Source organism: Durio zibethinus, chromosome 23, assembly GCF_047325235.1.
Source record: "Durio zibethinus cultivar Kanyao isolate XHJ-2024 chromosome 23, ASM4732523v1, whole genome shotgun sequence".
Taxonomy (NCBI): domain Eukaryota; kingdom Viridiplantae; phylum Streptophyta; class Magnoliopsida; order Malvales; family Malvaceae; genus Durio; species Durio zibethinus.
In genome coordinates this window covers 7,380,832-7,395,926 of record NC_143184.1, presented here as the reverse complement: position 1 = coordinate 7,395,926, position 15,095 = coordinate 7,380,832, and the positions used below count along the sequence as shown (strand labels likewise).

Genomic DNA, 15,095 nt, shown 5'->3' with positions numbered 1-15,095 from the left:
ACAAAATTGAGTATTAAAATCACAATTATGTCCTGAGGCTTAAAAAAAACCACAGTGTAGTATTAAAAATTACATATTGATAGAAAAAATGAAGAGATTATAAAACCCATAAGAGATTAAAATTATGGGTTAAACTTTTCCTTTACAGTCAATCACTCTTCTTAAAACTTTTATATGCACCTATTTCAATGGCATAACATACAGTTTTTACAGATTGTTGAGTGATACAAGTTCACTAAGAATGGTACAAGATTTTCAGGGAACAAGATTTTATGCTACTTCCTGTCCATAAATTCGATTCCCAACCTAAGTAAGGCCATCCGATCTCCAATCTACTATTTGCCACTGTCAGAGGCTTTGTATTGCTGGTTGATTGATCAAATTATGGTGCTTACTTTATTCTTTTTCTTTCCACCATGGTTACCTGAATGAATGTCCAATGAAGGCTATGATTAACAGAATGAAAACTGTTCTACTCGAATCAGAAATTGGTGCTGCCCCGGAAAAATTAACTCTCTGAGCCTGATCCCTGTAGAACACAGAAAATTAGAGAAATTAACAAACAATAAAAGGAAACTATTAGCAAAGGAGTCAGTAGATAATCTCCAACATTACAGTTGTATATATACTATTGCCCTTGTGATAGCATTTCTTGTGGGATCTAGGCAGAACCCATAATAGGAAAAATATAGCAAACAACGGAAGAAACTAAACCACATTGTTTTGAGATCTCACCTCTGTAATGACGATAGGAAACCACAATATATAGCATTTTCAGGCAACGGAACCTCAGATTGGTCAGCCTCTGGATTCACAACACTCACATAAACATCTTGGCCTAGATACCATGAATCAAGATTCTGCACACGGAGATTCCAAATGCCTGCATTGTCGAGAAACCATAATGGCTGTCCAGGCTTCTAGAAAGACCTGCAACCAGGTATAATGTTACAAGTGGTTGTTCAAACATCAGATTTTAAACATATAAAAAATGTTCAGGAAGTTCCACGTAATAAAAAATGTTAAATGTGAAAGCACCTTAAAAAGGCTAAAAGCATAATGTAGCTTCTCATAGTAAATTTCAAAACCCTAAGATTGAACAATTGCATTTCTCAAGAATGGTTTTTCCCATTGGTTTTGTTTCTTAAACCAAGATCTAGAATCCTTTCGATGATCCGGAAAATATCTCTTTCCTTGTTTTCTTTTCTCTTGTGCTTTTCACCACATTTTCACAGAGCATTTTCATTTGAAAGCATTTGCAGTCAAGATTATAAGGTAGGGATACCTGTGTGGTAGAGCGTGCAACACCATCCCTTTTGTTGTATGTGCCTCTGCTATTCTCTGTCCACACCCCAAAATCCATACTTCGATAGAGATCAAAATTTGTCAAATTCATGTATCCCAGCACCCAAGGATAGAGAAAATAAGATATCAAAAGCTAAAAGCTCACCCTACAACAAAGAATGCATAGCCATCCAGATGGTAGCTCTGAACTGTGGTGCCATTGTTCTGAAAGATTATTTCGATAAAACCTTTGAAAGTGCCATTAATTAGAGATGTGTCGACTTTGAGAGGTCTGTTCATCAATCCATTTGGAAAATCAAGCTTGTAGACCCCAGGAATGTTGAACTGCTGAGCAAGCTTTATTGGTGTTGAAGGTGGTAAGTACGAAATACCATTAAGGGTCTACGCCATTTTCTGTCTACAAGCTCTGCAGGCCTATTGAGGATCAAATACACATCTGTCACAGTAATTTGGCCATACTTGAAAGATCCTTGTGGGTTTGGACATGCAGCACCAGCGGAGACATTCCACCTATAAATGTTCCAGATAGACAAAGATACAGTCAGCCTAGCATTGATGAGACTTTTAGCTTTAGTAGCAATTTGCTCTCGGCCATTCAGCAGTTGAGAAGACCATTTTATCCTGACAATAGTATCTGCCTGGCTATCAGAATTTAGATAAAGTAATCTTTTCAACTTCCCAACATATAATTTAGTATCCTGACCATAGAGAATAAAGCAATCATTTCAACAGCTCAACATTTTAAATGAGAGGGTTTTTTAAGCATATAATTCTTCTAACAGCTCAAAAAAATTTCTAGTATATGTAAAAATTTGATGAAAAAAAGATATAGAATAAACTACAACCTTATTGATCTTGCTTGATTTATTGAGAAATATGTGTCATAATCATTAGGAGAATCAGGAAGAGGACCTGAAGCAGGTCCCTGAGAGTTGGAATAGTGCAAGATAGCAACTCCAGTAACTATAGCGCAGTCAGATGAATTGATAAAACAAGCTATGAAGTAATAATCATTGATAGCATTCTGATCCATGGTAACCAAGAATGAGTAAGATTGACCCACATGAATATCCATGTTTGAGTTTTTTTGCTAAGCTGTGTATGATCCTTCAGTCTCAACAAGAAGTAGGTTATGGTTTTGAATTCTGAAATTCAAGCTAGTTGAAATTCCAACATTGTGGACCCTGAGTCAGTATGTTTTTCCTGTTTCAGATGAATATAAAACATCTGGCTATTACAGGAGGCACCACAAAAGGGAAGTGGATGGTCTAGTGTCAACAGAGAATTGTAGTCACAATGTAAAATCCAGAAAATTCCTAGCATATCATATTAATGATCCAAACACAAACGTAGATATTATGGTGTGAAACAATACAACGCCTCAGGCGGGTATCATAATCCAATCAAGACACGAGGACACAACAATAGACATGGATTTAGAATTTCATAATATTAACATAAACATTTAACAACAATGTAGCATTAATATGCTTAGAAATAAATCTCAGACAGCAAGTTATGCAAAAGAAAAGTTTCTTCACCCAAATAAAAAGAGCCTTCTCATTTCGTAAGTTATCTAATTATATTAAGTTGGATCCTCTTCTCGTTTGTACAAGCATCAAATACAAGTGTCATGACTGGAGAGTCTGACATGACAGGGCATTTTTTCACAGAAAATCAGGTAAAAAATGAACTATTTCTAATTTCCTGCTTTCATATTTCAATAAACACAAATCCTTACTGCATCAAAACAAGCAGAAAAGAAGAAACTGAGTTTCTGTCATACATGCAAGTACAAAACAATAAACGCATCAAAAAAAACAAAAAAAAACAAATGCAAACATCTTATCAATTCATTTCCAAAGCCGTGAAAAGCAAGATACACTTTTCTAATGGTTTGCAAATGTAAAGCCACGCTTTATATTTCGTGGAACATCCAAGCCTGCCCTCAAAAAATTACCAATGAATTGATATGTATCTTCAGATGCCCAATATATCGAATATCTGCTCCATCCTTCATGGAGTATGTAGAAATGAAACCCATAATCTGGGACAGGCTAGAAAAAATATACTCGTAAAAAATATGGAAGATGAATAGGAGTTATGTCAATATAAATTTATTCCTCCAAACAAGATATTGTTCCCTAAACTGAAACAACAACATACCAAGCATTGCACGCACACCTTCAGTTGTGTACCCAGTTCGATATTTATTTTCCGGTAAACAATCCCATCTTTAACATGCGTCTGATCATAATGATATGGACTCAGTCCATTAATGAGGATACCATCAGGAACTCCAAGGTCAATTCCATTTTCAACATCTTTCCTTAATCCCTGCTTTTGCACGAGAGAAATTGTTGAGCACCCAAAAGTTTTAACTAGATTTGCTACAGACACCAGAAGCATTAAGAAAAATTAAAATTTTTGCAGACCTTATGACTCTTAGTATACCAGTCACTAATAAAGATAGTAATATCACCATCAGGCATCCCAAAGAGTAGTGGAATGACATCTCTATTGTTTATGATAATTCCTCCATGGCCACCTGCAGCTCTTTGGAAGTTTAGGGAAGGTAAGTAAAAGAAACTCCCTATCTGATCTTTGACCTGAAACTTGTATGTCCAGTTCAAACCAGCAGGAATCGGACAATTAGTCCCTGAAACACCATCTTGCCAAGAGTTTTTCCTTTGTTGTATACTATTCCTACATTCAAATAAGCAATATTAAGACTGATATCACCTGATATCACCCTTTCCCTTATTCATATTTATCTCTGTAATTCAATCCTTCATGGCACTTGTAAATTATACCACGTAAGCAGAAGTGGCTCATCAAGATCATTCTTGACGTTGACAACGATATTCCAATCTGTAGTTATGTTGAGGATTGGTCCAGGAAACTGCCCATTGATCCCAATCATCTGGAATAATGGTATTAAAAAAATATATATGTCAGCGGGCAAAACATTTTAGCACTTTCAATGGTCAACATATAAGATAGTTTTGGGCCATACTTCTGATTAATAGGTCATAACTCTGGCATGATTTGAGATGCTGAACAGGCAAGACAGACTAACATATGGATTCCAACATTATTGAGACAATAACTGACACAAACTAAGGCTTTATCAAAACCATAAACACAAATTGCAATGGTCATGTGGCACCATTGTGCTTTATCAAGACCATAAGCACAAATTGTTAACAAGTTAAGTTCAAACGTATGGCAAAATGCGAAGCATTTAAAACCGAAGTTTGAGAAACAAAGAGGTAAGATACACATATCAACCTCCATAAATGATGAACATGCTTTGAAGTTGTTTCCTTCAGCAGATTGAATTACTCAGAATGTTAACTAGAATAATTTATCAATAATTCATGCCAATTCCATATTTACTGCAATGAATTTGGGAGATAAAAAATTTGATCTTCACCTGAATCAACATACTAAAGAGCCTTAAAAGCATGAAATTTTAAATTTAAAAAAAAAAAAAGAAAGCATATTACGGTCGTCAAGTTATTCAAAGTATAAGTTCTCAATCACCAAAATTAAATAATTGGATAGCAAGTAATCCACTCAAGCCACTATGATATTTAATGTCAGTAAACTGGCATTATTGGTATAGACAAAAGCTACCATTTTGGAATTCAATTGCCTTAAAAGGAGGTTAATAAGAACCATTTTACAGACATAAAAGGCAAGCGTACTCTACATTTTGATTCTAGAGATGGTTTTCTTGCCATAATTTTACCACAAGTGCATGTCCTAGTTATCTTGATAACATGATTAGGCAACTCTAAAACCCAACGTCTCAGAATAAGATACTCATTATTACTTACTACAAAAGAACCAGCAGTAACTTCACTCCTTATAGTTGCACTAAATTCAAAAAAAAAAAGAAAAATCCACTGTAATTTGTCCACTAAGCAGAGAAAATTTGAAATCCGCAGACAATTCAATGTATAACTCACAACATACATTTTTCAGCCAAAATCTTAACAACCATTAAGCTTTAAGCAAGCTACACATGGTTCCCACAAATATTAAAAAAAGAAAGATCAATTGTTTAAACAAGTAAATAAATTCAACAAACAGAAGAAAACCGCTAGAGAAGATAAGGAGAAATGAACCTGCTGTTTATCACCAAGTGGAGAAGTTGTGAGATACGAAACAGTCCAGTCATTGAAGACATAAGGGTCACCTGCCAAAGAACCACACACCAAACAACCCAGCAAAAAGAAGGAAGAAACCCGGAAATGTGGTGGCCCAGATACCATCGGATCTCTCTACATGTAAAAAACGATTTGAGCTTTAAGGCATCTTGTCTTCTTCACTGTGAAGACAAAGAAAGACAATAGGCTTTTTAGAAAGTGGGAGCTGTAGTAGTATAGTTTGGTTAACTGGGTTCGTGAGTTTGAGAGTGCGGATTTTGAGTCACGTTGGAAAGTGGCAGGAGGCCATGTTTGGAATTGGAGACAGCTCGGGTGGGGTTCGAGGCGCCAAATACTTGGTTTCTGGCACTGGGTTGCATTCTTTTTCTTTTTTCTGTTGTATAATATCTAGACAGCTGACCCGCTAATCATGGAGTATCAAATCATCAAAAACAGAATACTTTTAGTACCGTGTTAAAATGGGACTTGATAATGTCTAAATATTAGGCAAATAAATGGAAAATGTTTGGATGCGAAATTCTTTTGACCGACAGATTAGGGACCTTTCCATCATTTCATGGCAACTTGCTCTTTGACTGAGTTGAATCTGGGCTAATTTACCACCAATAATGCAAGTTTCTGTCCAGTTCTGAATATTTTGGTATTAACTGTTGTTTGCAGTTCAAGTACTGTAAGCTGAGCAATGAGTGATTTTTCCAAGACAATCTACCTTTTTAACACCTTGCTTGATCCGAAAGGCATTCTTCAATTTTTTTTACTGATTCTGATAGTAAAAGCTTTTCTTTTAGTCCAATGAAATAATATCAAGATTCATTGTAGTTTTTTTTTTCTTTTTTGGCTAATTATTCTCATTTTTTATATCTTAATATATCATAAAAAGATATGTGAACGTGACAATGTCTGTCCGTCAAGTTCGTGCCTAATGGACGATAAACTAGACTCGAGTTTTACTTTAGAAGCATGGACTCGAGAGACTGCGTTGAGTCTCGTAAGTAAGAAGTTAAAGATAGGCCCTGGCATAAAAACAAATGAAGGCTACGGCTCAAATAAAATCAGACATGGCTCAAAGGGCTCAAGCCCATCTCTCATTTCACGATAGAATAATTGAAACGACGGGAAAAAATGTAGCCCAACCCATCTTTTTCTCTTCCCCAAAAAAGTTCTAAGGACAAAAAATATTGCATTTGAATAAGAATGTAGAAATGTACTACTTAATTGGAGGCATTAATAAATATATTATGTGAAAATAATTTCTGACTTAAGCTTTAGTTCTTTACTAAACATATTGTGCTTTAACCTCAGTTCTATATCATCCTGATCATTTTTTTCGTATTCTATTTTTTTTTTTATTATACATTGAAGATCATTTATGATTGTAAGAGAAACAGAGAGTGAAGTATGAGGAAAAATATTTTTTATCTCCATCTTAAATTTTTTATATTATATTTATCTCGATATTTATATTCAATGGGTATTTTAAATTCAACTACATTTTTATCCTAATAAGTATTTAATGAGTGTGAGTAATTTTCGTATTCATAGTTTTTTAAAAATAAAAATTTTTATTTTTATTTTGTACTTTTTTAAAATATATATTTTTAAATACAAACATATTAATTTTAATAAATCTAAAATAAAATTTATATTATTAAATAAAAATTTATTTGTTAAATATATATAAAGTATAGTACAAAGCGAATATAATATTACTTATCTCCATAATTGATAAAAAAAATTTAAAATCATATCCATTTTTATTTTTATTTTTAAAATTTAATATCCATTCTCAAGATAAAAATTCATATTTTTTTTAAATTTAGATAAAATTGACATCCTTAGAGAAATAGGAAGGAAAGGAAATGAAAAAAAAAATTATTTGTTTCTTTTCTATTTCTTTGTTTGCTAAAAAAAAAAATAAAAGCAGAAAAGGGAAAACAGTGGTTTTGCAGTTTTTTTTTTTTTTCTAATTTCAATCTTTTCAATTATGGGAGTAAACACTTCTTCAACTTAAATTAATAATTTGATTTACAAAAATGCTCTTCTTTGTTTTTTCTTTAAATTTTCATTATTCGTATCAAATTTAAATAATAAATAATTTTTCAAATAAAATTTGATTTCATTTATGGAAAGAAGTAGTAAAACTGCCACCAGGGCAACTAGTTCCACTGCAAGTACAAAATAAACAAACATGCAAGCATTTAACTCTCAGGCATTAGAAGCAAATTAACATGATCCATGACAATGTTTCTTAGCCCAGCCAATCTTAGTCCAACAACTTCCTTGATGCAGCCAACCACCTGCATAACAGAAATGCCTTTTGTTCGCTCCTTCCAGATATAGTATACATGCAGGGACGTAGCCTATGGGGGCAAGCAGAGCCATCCCACCAATTTTTAACCCCCTTATAGAATAGTAATTGGTCCAATCAAATATTATTTCTGACCTCTCTTCTTTCTTGAATTTACTATTTGACCTCTATTTTTCTAACTTCACCCCTATATACATATTTATATATATATATATATATATATATGCATTTCAAGCAACACACAATTGAGATTAAAGCCCTCTTCTGTGACTTATTTTATTGTCCAGTACAACTCCTCATTCCAATTGGCAGCGCTGCTGCTAAAGCTGGCAAAGTTGTAATGCTTCCTCCCAAATGCTTTTTTTTTATTTTTTTGATTTGAAGTACGAGAAGATTTTTTCATTTTAACATTAAGATAGATCATAGGTTTTGAAAGTAACTTATATTGAATTTATAGATTATCTATCAAATGAAATTTTATGATAAGATTCGAATTTAAATTTTACAAATAAAATATTTTAATCCTACCAACTTGATTAACTTGCTACCCAAGTGTCTTTTGGATATTCACATTCAAAAAACAAGTGATCTCTAGTTTTCACTTGCATTGATATACCAAATATTTACCATTCACTTCAATTTCCCATGAAACAAGTCTTTGATTGTCAATATGAATTAATGATAAAAATGATGTACAAAGGTGATAATAAAAATTTTGTTAATTTAATAGCTAAAATTTATAATAATTTTTTTACTTTATAATTTAATTATTAGTTTAAAAAAAAATAATTTTCACTTCTTTTCGTTTTTCCTACAAAATAAAGCTTTAATTTTTAAAAATATGATGTAAAAACCATATTAATTTTTTTTCACATAATGATATTACAAAAATCCAACAGAAGAAATTTTATAATAATTGAATTTGCGATAAATTATGTGCCTATACATATTTATTATTAACTGATTTAAAGTTAAATGTTTACATGTTGCTCAAATTCAATTTTACATACATATATATAATAAAATATAATCTTTAATTCAAAAATTATTTTTCTTGATAACAACACTCTATCAATAAAATTTTTTTGGTTAGTAACTTAGTATATATCCTCTAATTCATTTTCTTTTTCAATCTTATCACAAATTTAAATCTCTACTCCCCTATTCCTATCATTTATATAAAAAAATTTGGTGTGCTATTTTATAATTAATAGGTTATATATCAATATGTGTATATACATATATTGTTTAAAGAAGAATATAATTTTTATAAGAGAAAAAAAGATTTTAAATCGAAATTAAAATTTTTATATTTTCATAATTTTTTAAATTATGAAATAAAAAATAAAAGGATATATTTGTAACTATATATATATATATATACATGGGTAATGATTAATGGTTTGGTGGCCTAAGAAAATGATGGCTCCTAAATGACTAATGTACAGGAATTAATGATAATAATGTTTGAAATTAAGTAGTTGATGAAAATGATAGACTTGATGAAAACCCTCCTGCCAAGATTACAACCAATTCTTCATAAGCTACATGCTTAGACAGATTTTTTTCTTTTTTTTTTACGCTCCAATTAATTACTATGCCCTGAAATTATTGTTTATTATTTATGTCAAGACAAAGTCATATTCATAATCACTATCTCCAAGACTCCAAGTCTAATCCTCTACCCTCCTCCACATGGTCTTCCCTCCTTCCTCTCTCCACTCATTTTGACCAATTTTCATTCTCAGGATTTATTCTTTTCAACTAATAGCTCATTTTTTTTTTCAATTATAATTATATATCAATTATAATTCATTTTAATTCATATAAGCAGCATTACCATATTGAAAATCTCCCGCAAACGTGTCCTTCTCCACATCCTATTGTTAAAATCACGAATTCCTCGTGTGATTCTCCCCCAGTTCAGCGCTCTTTCCGGTTACCTTAAGGTCCATAATCATCATAGCGGCGCAGCCGCTGGCTGACACCGTCGCGCTTATGAACAGAGAATTTAGTCATTCACTGAACCACCAGCAAAAAAACTCGAAAAACGAAACCCCGGAAGTCACACAAATTTACAATTACGTGGAATTAAAAGACTGGTTTAACCGTACGATAGGGAAAAACCCCAACCACAGACAATAACGGCGAGTGTCCCCACTTTTACTACCAAGTTCCAATAATTGATCATTCTACCAATCCTCTCTGTGCTCAAGCTGGTAACACTGTCTTCCTCCACTTCTCTTCTTCTTCTTCTCCGAATTTTCTCTTCTTCCCAATTTTTCCTTAAACCCTAATCCTAGATTTCCCCATTCTCTTGTAAATACTCTTAAAAAAAAAATTCCCCAATCTTCATGCTCTGACATAAAATTCGTCAACGAAGAAAATTATGATTCCTTTAATTTCATCCATATTTCTTTACTCTATTTTCATCTTCACGGTCGTCAACGGCGAGAGCGATTCAATTTACGAGATCCTAAAGGCCCATGGGCTACCCATGGGGCTTCTTCCGAAGGGAATAATCCGATTTGACTTCGACGATATGGGCAGATTCGAGGTTCATTTGGATCAGGCCTGTAATGCCAAGTTTGAAAGCGAGTTGCATTATGATAGGAACGTGTCGGGGACTTTGAGTTACGGGCAGATCGGGGAGCTGTCGGGTATTTCGGCTCAAGAGTTGTTTCTTTGGTTCCCGGTTAAAGGGATTCGGGTCGATGTTCCGAGCTCGGGCCTCATTTATTTTGACGTCGGTGTCGTCTTTAAGCAGTTTTCATTGTCGTTGTTCGAAGCGCCGAGGGATTGTATGGTGGTTCGGGATTTTGAATCCGGCTATTCGATTCAAGATGGCAAGTTATTAGCTGAAGCAATCTCCAAGTTTCACTATTTTTACTTCCTTTATACTTAATTGATTAATACTTTATGAAATATAAGCTAATTGAATAGCAGAATTTAATGTTCTTCTTTAACAATTTGTAGAGTCAATCTGCGAAACTTCAATATGAACTTGATCAAGAAAGTTTTGGGAGGAACGATATGTAGAAAGGTGGACAAAAGAATTTGTGGAATAGCTCAAGCAGTTTAGCTATCAAGGGTATCTTGGGGCTTGTTCCCCACTTTGTAAATTTTCCTCGGTGAGTCTGCTCTAGGCGGTCTTTATGCTTCCATCATGTATGCTTTGCTTGCTTTTTTCTTCCTTTATTCTATATAGTGCAGAGTCCTCGACATGTCAAGTCAAGCCGGCTCCTGACTATGCGAGGATGGTCAATGAGGAGAAAATGGAAGATTGGAAAGCTATATTTTTTATGAATGTCATGGTTGGTTTGCCATATGGTAGATAAAATGGAAATGAGAGCATTTGGATGGCGATTTCAGGTGATAAAATCTACGAAATTTTATTCATATGTTAATTTTCCTTGTATTATGAATATAAGCATGGTTGTTAAATTGAGTCTCTGTTTGTTGTAGTAAAAAATTTTAGATTGACGCTCATGATTCAATCATGATACAAAGTTCAATAATAAAACTGTCTTGCTTCATTTCCATTATTTTTTGCTTCGTTAACATTTTGAAAGACCTTTGTATGCTTGAATATTGTATATCAGTTGTTTTGTTGCTTATTTTCTAATCTTGAGTTTCCACTGTTCAGTATTAGATATGTGTACGCCATGAGTTATATTAATCTATATTGTTTCAGTAATGAGTGAAATGGAGGGAAAATATGGGTGGGTGTATTGAGGACATTGTTATTTGATTGTATTTTTTAAAAAAACTTTTCTTTAAGTGACTTATACTTACATTGTTATGATCAGGTCTAAACGTCGATGGAATCTGTTTTCAATGTCAGAGAGTTTGAACTTTGAACATGGGTTTGTGACTTTGTGTAGTGATGGTCATGGGAGTATATTTCTCCCAAGGATTTTTGAACGGACACTCTAGTCTCCTAGAAAAATTTTGAGTTTATTTTTTCCTTTTTTTTTTTTTTTGCTTTGGCTTTGGGAAGGGTTGTTAAAGCTTTGCAAAATTAGTGAACTTTGGGTATATACCAGATAGGCTGCAATGGCATATGCTTATTTTCTAGGCATGTGATGAAAGTTGTGAGATACTTCAAAAAATAGGTTGTTTTAGCATCTAGGTTATTGGATTTTAGATTGGTTAGCATCCACAATTAGAAATCACTGCATACATGGTATACTCCTGTACAACATTCTGCATCTTGGAGCTTGGTGAGATTTTCTGAATCTATTCAGTGTATAATTTGTCTCTTCTTAAGCCTTAATTATCCACCCCCCTTCCTCGATGTAAAAGCATGTAGATTTCCATATGAGATGCTAGGTGCATATCAATCTTGTTAGCAAACATTTTTTTGCTAAGAACAACTTGGTAGTGAAATGTTGAATAAGAAATTGGATGTACCTCTACTGTAAGTAGTCAAGCTTGGAAATTGGAATGTTTCATCTGAGAATGTTCCATTTGATTAAACCTGCTCAATAAACCAGTGTAAAAATTCGGTCTACTTTGTCTTCGATCCTCTATGTAAAATTTGAGGTTTGCCTATACTTTACCCATAGGCTTGGGTGATCCTTATGAGATGGCTTTGGACTAGGCCAATGGACCTTCATTAAATTACTTTGATAAGTTGAATTTTGCCGCTTCACTGTCCAACTGCTATTAAGGACACTGTTTCCTCTGCATGTTAGATGTGGATTTCTCCTTTGCTGACCCACTTTGAAAATGGACACTGCAAAAAGCTGATTTTCTTTTCATTTTCTGATGGGTTAGTATCTCAGGTGAACATGTCTTCCTTTTTCCATCATTTGGTCATGCTAGGTAAGGTGGACCTAATAGGTTCAATTCTTTAACGGTTGGATGTTCGTTACGGAAGAATGGAAATATAATAGGTTCAATTTTAATTATGGATGTTTGGCATTCTTGTGTTCCCGTGATATATGCCTCTTTCAGTCTGTGGATCTCGACTCTAGAGTGTTGTTACTTGTTTGTTCCCAAAGCAAATATATATATATATATGGCGTCAGACTCGTGCCTGATGACTTTTTATTAGCATAAAGCCAAGTTTAAAAACGATTTCTTTTTGCTCAAAATAAGGATATATTCGCAAATATAAAAGGGGAAATTTTGGAAATGAAGATAAAGAAGGAAAGGTTTATGCCATGGGTCAAGATTTAAGATTTAATCCGGCATTTTAGATCAGTTTATCCATCACGGTTCACACCTTTATGAGGTATTATTCGTTTTGATCTCTCTAACCTATAAAAAAACGTCTCACAAAAAAGAGATGTTATGAATTTTTTTATATCTCAATGAACTTTTTATTACGTTCGATGTGAAATTTAAGATTCTTATTTAAGTTCATGATATTTAAGCGTATTTAGTTTATCTGTAAATGCACTTCTGTAGACCTTTCATTCTTACATTAATTAAGCTTTTGTATGATAACTTGAAAGGTTTAGTATTGCATTCGAGCTTAAACTCGTATGAATAATGCAAACTCATATGAATAATGCAATTCCTCGTGGCATTCAGTAAGTGTTAAGCTTAAATTTTAATACTTACAATTAATTTTTTACTTTTAGGTTAACTTTTTATGTAAAAAAAAAATGTTTAATATTGAACATTTGGTGTTGATTTTTTTAGTGCTAAACCTTTACCTTTTCATGTGCTAAACCTAATTAATAAAACTGAAAAAAATGATTAGTTGTAGTATTGGTTAATATAACATCTTCAACAGTGGTGGTTAATCTTAATGACCTTGTGATAATTTGCAATGAAACAAAGAAGGAAACCGAGGAGGAGATGTCACAGTCAATCTTTTGTATTTACTTACTCCTAGTATTTAGTAAAAAATAAAACAAAACTAACGGTCCAGAAATTCCAGGAGAAATAAATTTGGTCATTTATCTTTTCACTTTTACAAATTATTTTAATACCATCCTTTTGGTGATACCGAGATCTTTTCCATTATTTGTTTAATTTAATTTTTGTTAGTATTAGTATAATTCTGCCGTTCAAGTACATACAATATACTTCATCTTTGGAAGAGGAAAAAAGATCTCAAAGCACAATAAAATCAAAGTCCACGTCACAAAATGGTATCACTTAATGCCGTGTTTATGCTTGTTATTTTTAAAATTAAAATATTAATATCAAATATATTTTTAATATTTAAAATTTTAATATAAATATGGAATTATAAATGAGCGGGTTGAGACTCGGCCCAAACTTTAGTACAATTTTCAACATGCAACAGCTAAAAGCCGATTTAGGTTATTTATCTCAATGGGCCAATTGGCTCATAAAACTAAAACAGATCAATATGAACCGCCCAAAAGCATTTTGCTTGGTCTGTTTCATGATCCAATCTTACATTATCTAATTTGGGTTCAACTCAGGTAATTGATGGGAGGACTGTGAGAGTTTGAAAAGAAATTTATGCTCAAGCTGCATTAATGTCTCCTTATATTTGGTATAAAAAGCTGAAGAAAATATAAGTGAAGTTATTTAGGTGAAGTTTGTGAAATTATTTTTTTTAAATGATTTAATAAAAAATTTAAATTGATAGATTGATAGAATTTAATGTGAAAATCAATAATATATAAAAAAATTATTAAAAATATAATTTATAATTTAAATTTGATCGATACTTATTTAATAATAAAAATTATATCAACATTTTTAATAAAAATGTCTATATAAATATATATATCAAAATTTATTAAAATAAATTAAAAATATTATATTTGATCTATATAACAAAACCTTTAAATTTATCGGTTTTGATTTTTAATTTTAATTTTTATTTAATCAATTTTAATTGAAAATTTTACAAAATTTACCTAAAAAAGTTCATCTAAATCTTTTCCTAAAAAGCCAATCTCCAGCACACATTTTGAGGAGGGAAAAAAAAACCCAAGTGATAGTTACAGTGCGAAGAATTTTGGTACCCAATTGCATTCCAGACTAGTCTAGTCGGGGAGAATATGGTGGACCCTGGAATAGAATTCCAATTTCGTACCGCAATTATGGGCTACAAAATTGCTGTTTCAACTTTCAAGTGTATTAGTCATTAACAACATGCCCTTTTTTCTCTACCTTGAGCTCGACTTTTTCCAGTTGTTTACTATTTGCATGGACATGATTGTTAAGCTGTTGTTTGTGATGCAAAAATCAATTCCCAGCTGTTTGGAGAAACCAAACCACCTCATCTTTCTCTCTCTTTTGTTCTTCCGATAGCTATCCTTCTCTTTACCAATAACCTGTGATCAGATACTGCCATCCATGTTGTTCGTTGA

At 32.6% G+C, this 15,095-nt stretch overlaps 2 pseudogenes across 1 annotated transcript; one reads left to right on the top strand and one right to left on the bottom strand.

Annotated features, from left to right (window-relative positions):
• Window positions 1-284: 284 nt before the first annotated feature.
• On the bottom strand, window positions 285-5,972 carry LOC111314450 (monocopper oxidase-like protein SKU5; annotated as a pseudogene). The gene is made up of 9 exons (XR_016332286.1): window positions 5,439-5,972; window positions 4,119-4,228; window positions 3,741-4,011; window positions 3,504-3,642; window positions 2,151-2,508; window positions 1,451-1,815; window positions 1,286-1,364; window positions 736-930; window positions 285-529 (listed from the first exon to the last, which is right to left on the bottom strand). The product of XR_016332286.1 is annotated as a monocopper oxidase-like protein SKU5 (transcript).
• Window positions 5,973-9,445: 3,473 nt separating this feature from the next.
• On the top strand, window positions 9,446-11,333 carry LOC111313497 (uncharacterized protein At5g01610-like; annotated as a pseudogene).
• Window positions 11,334-15,095: the final 3,762 nt, after the last annotated feature.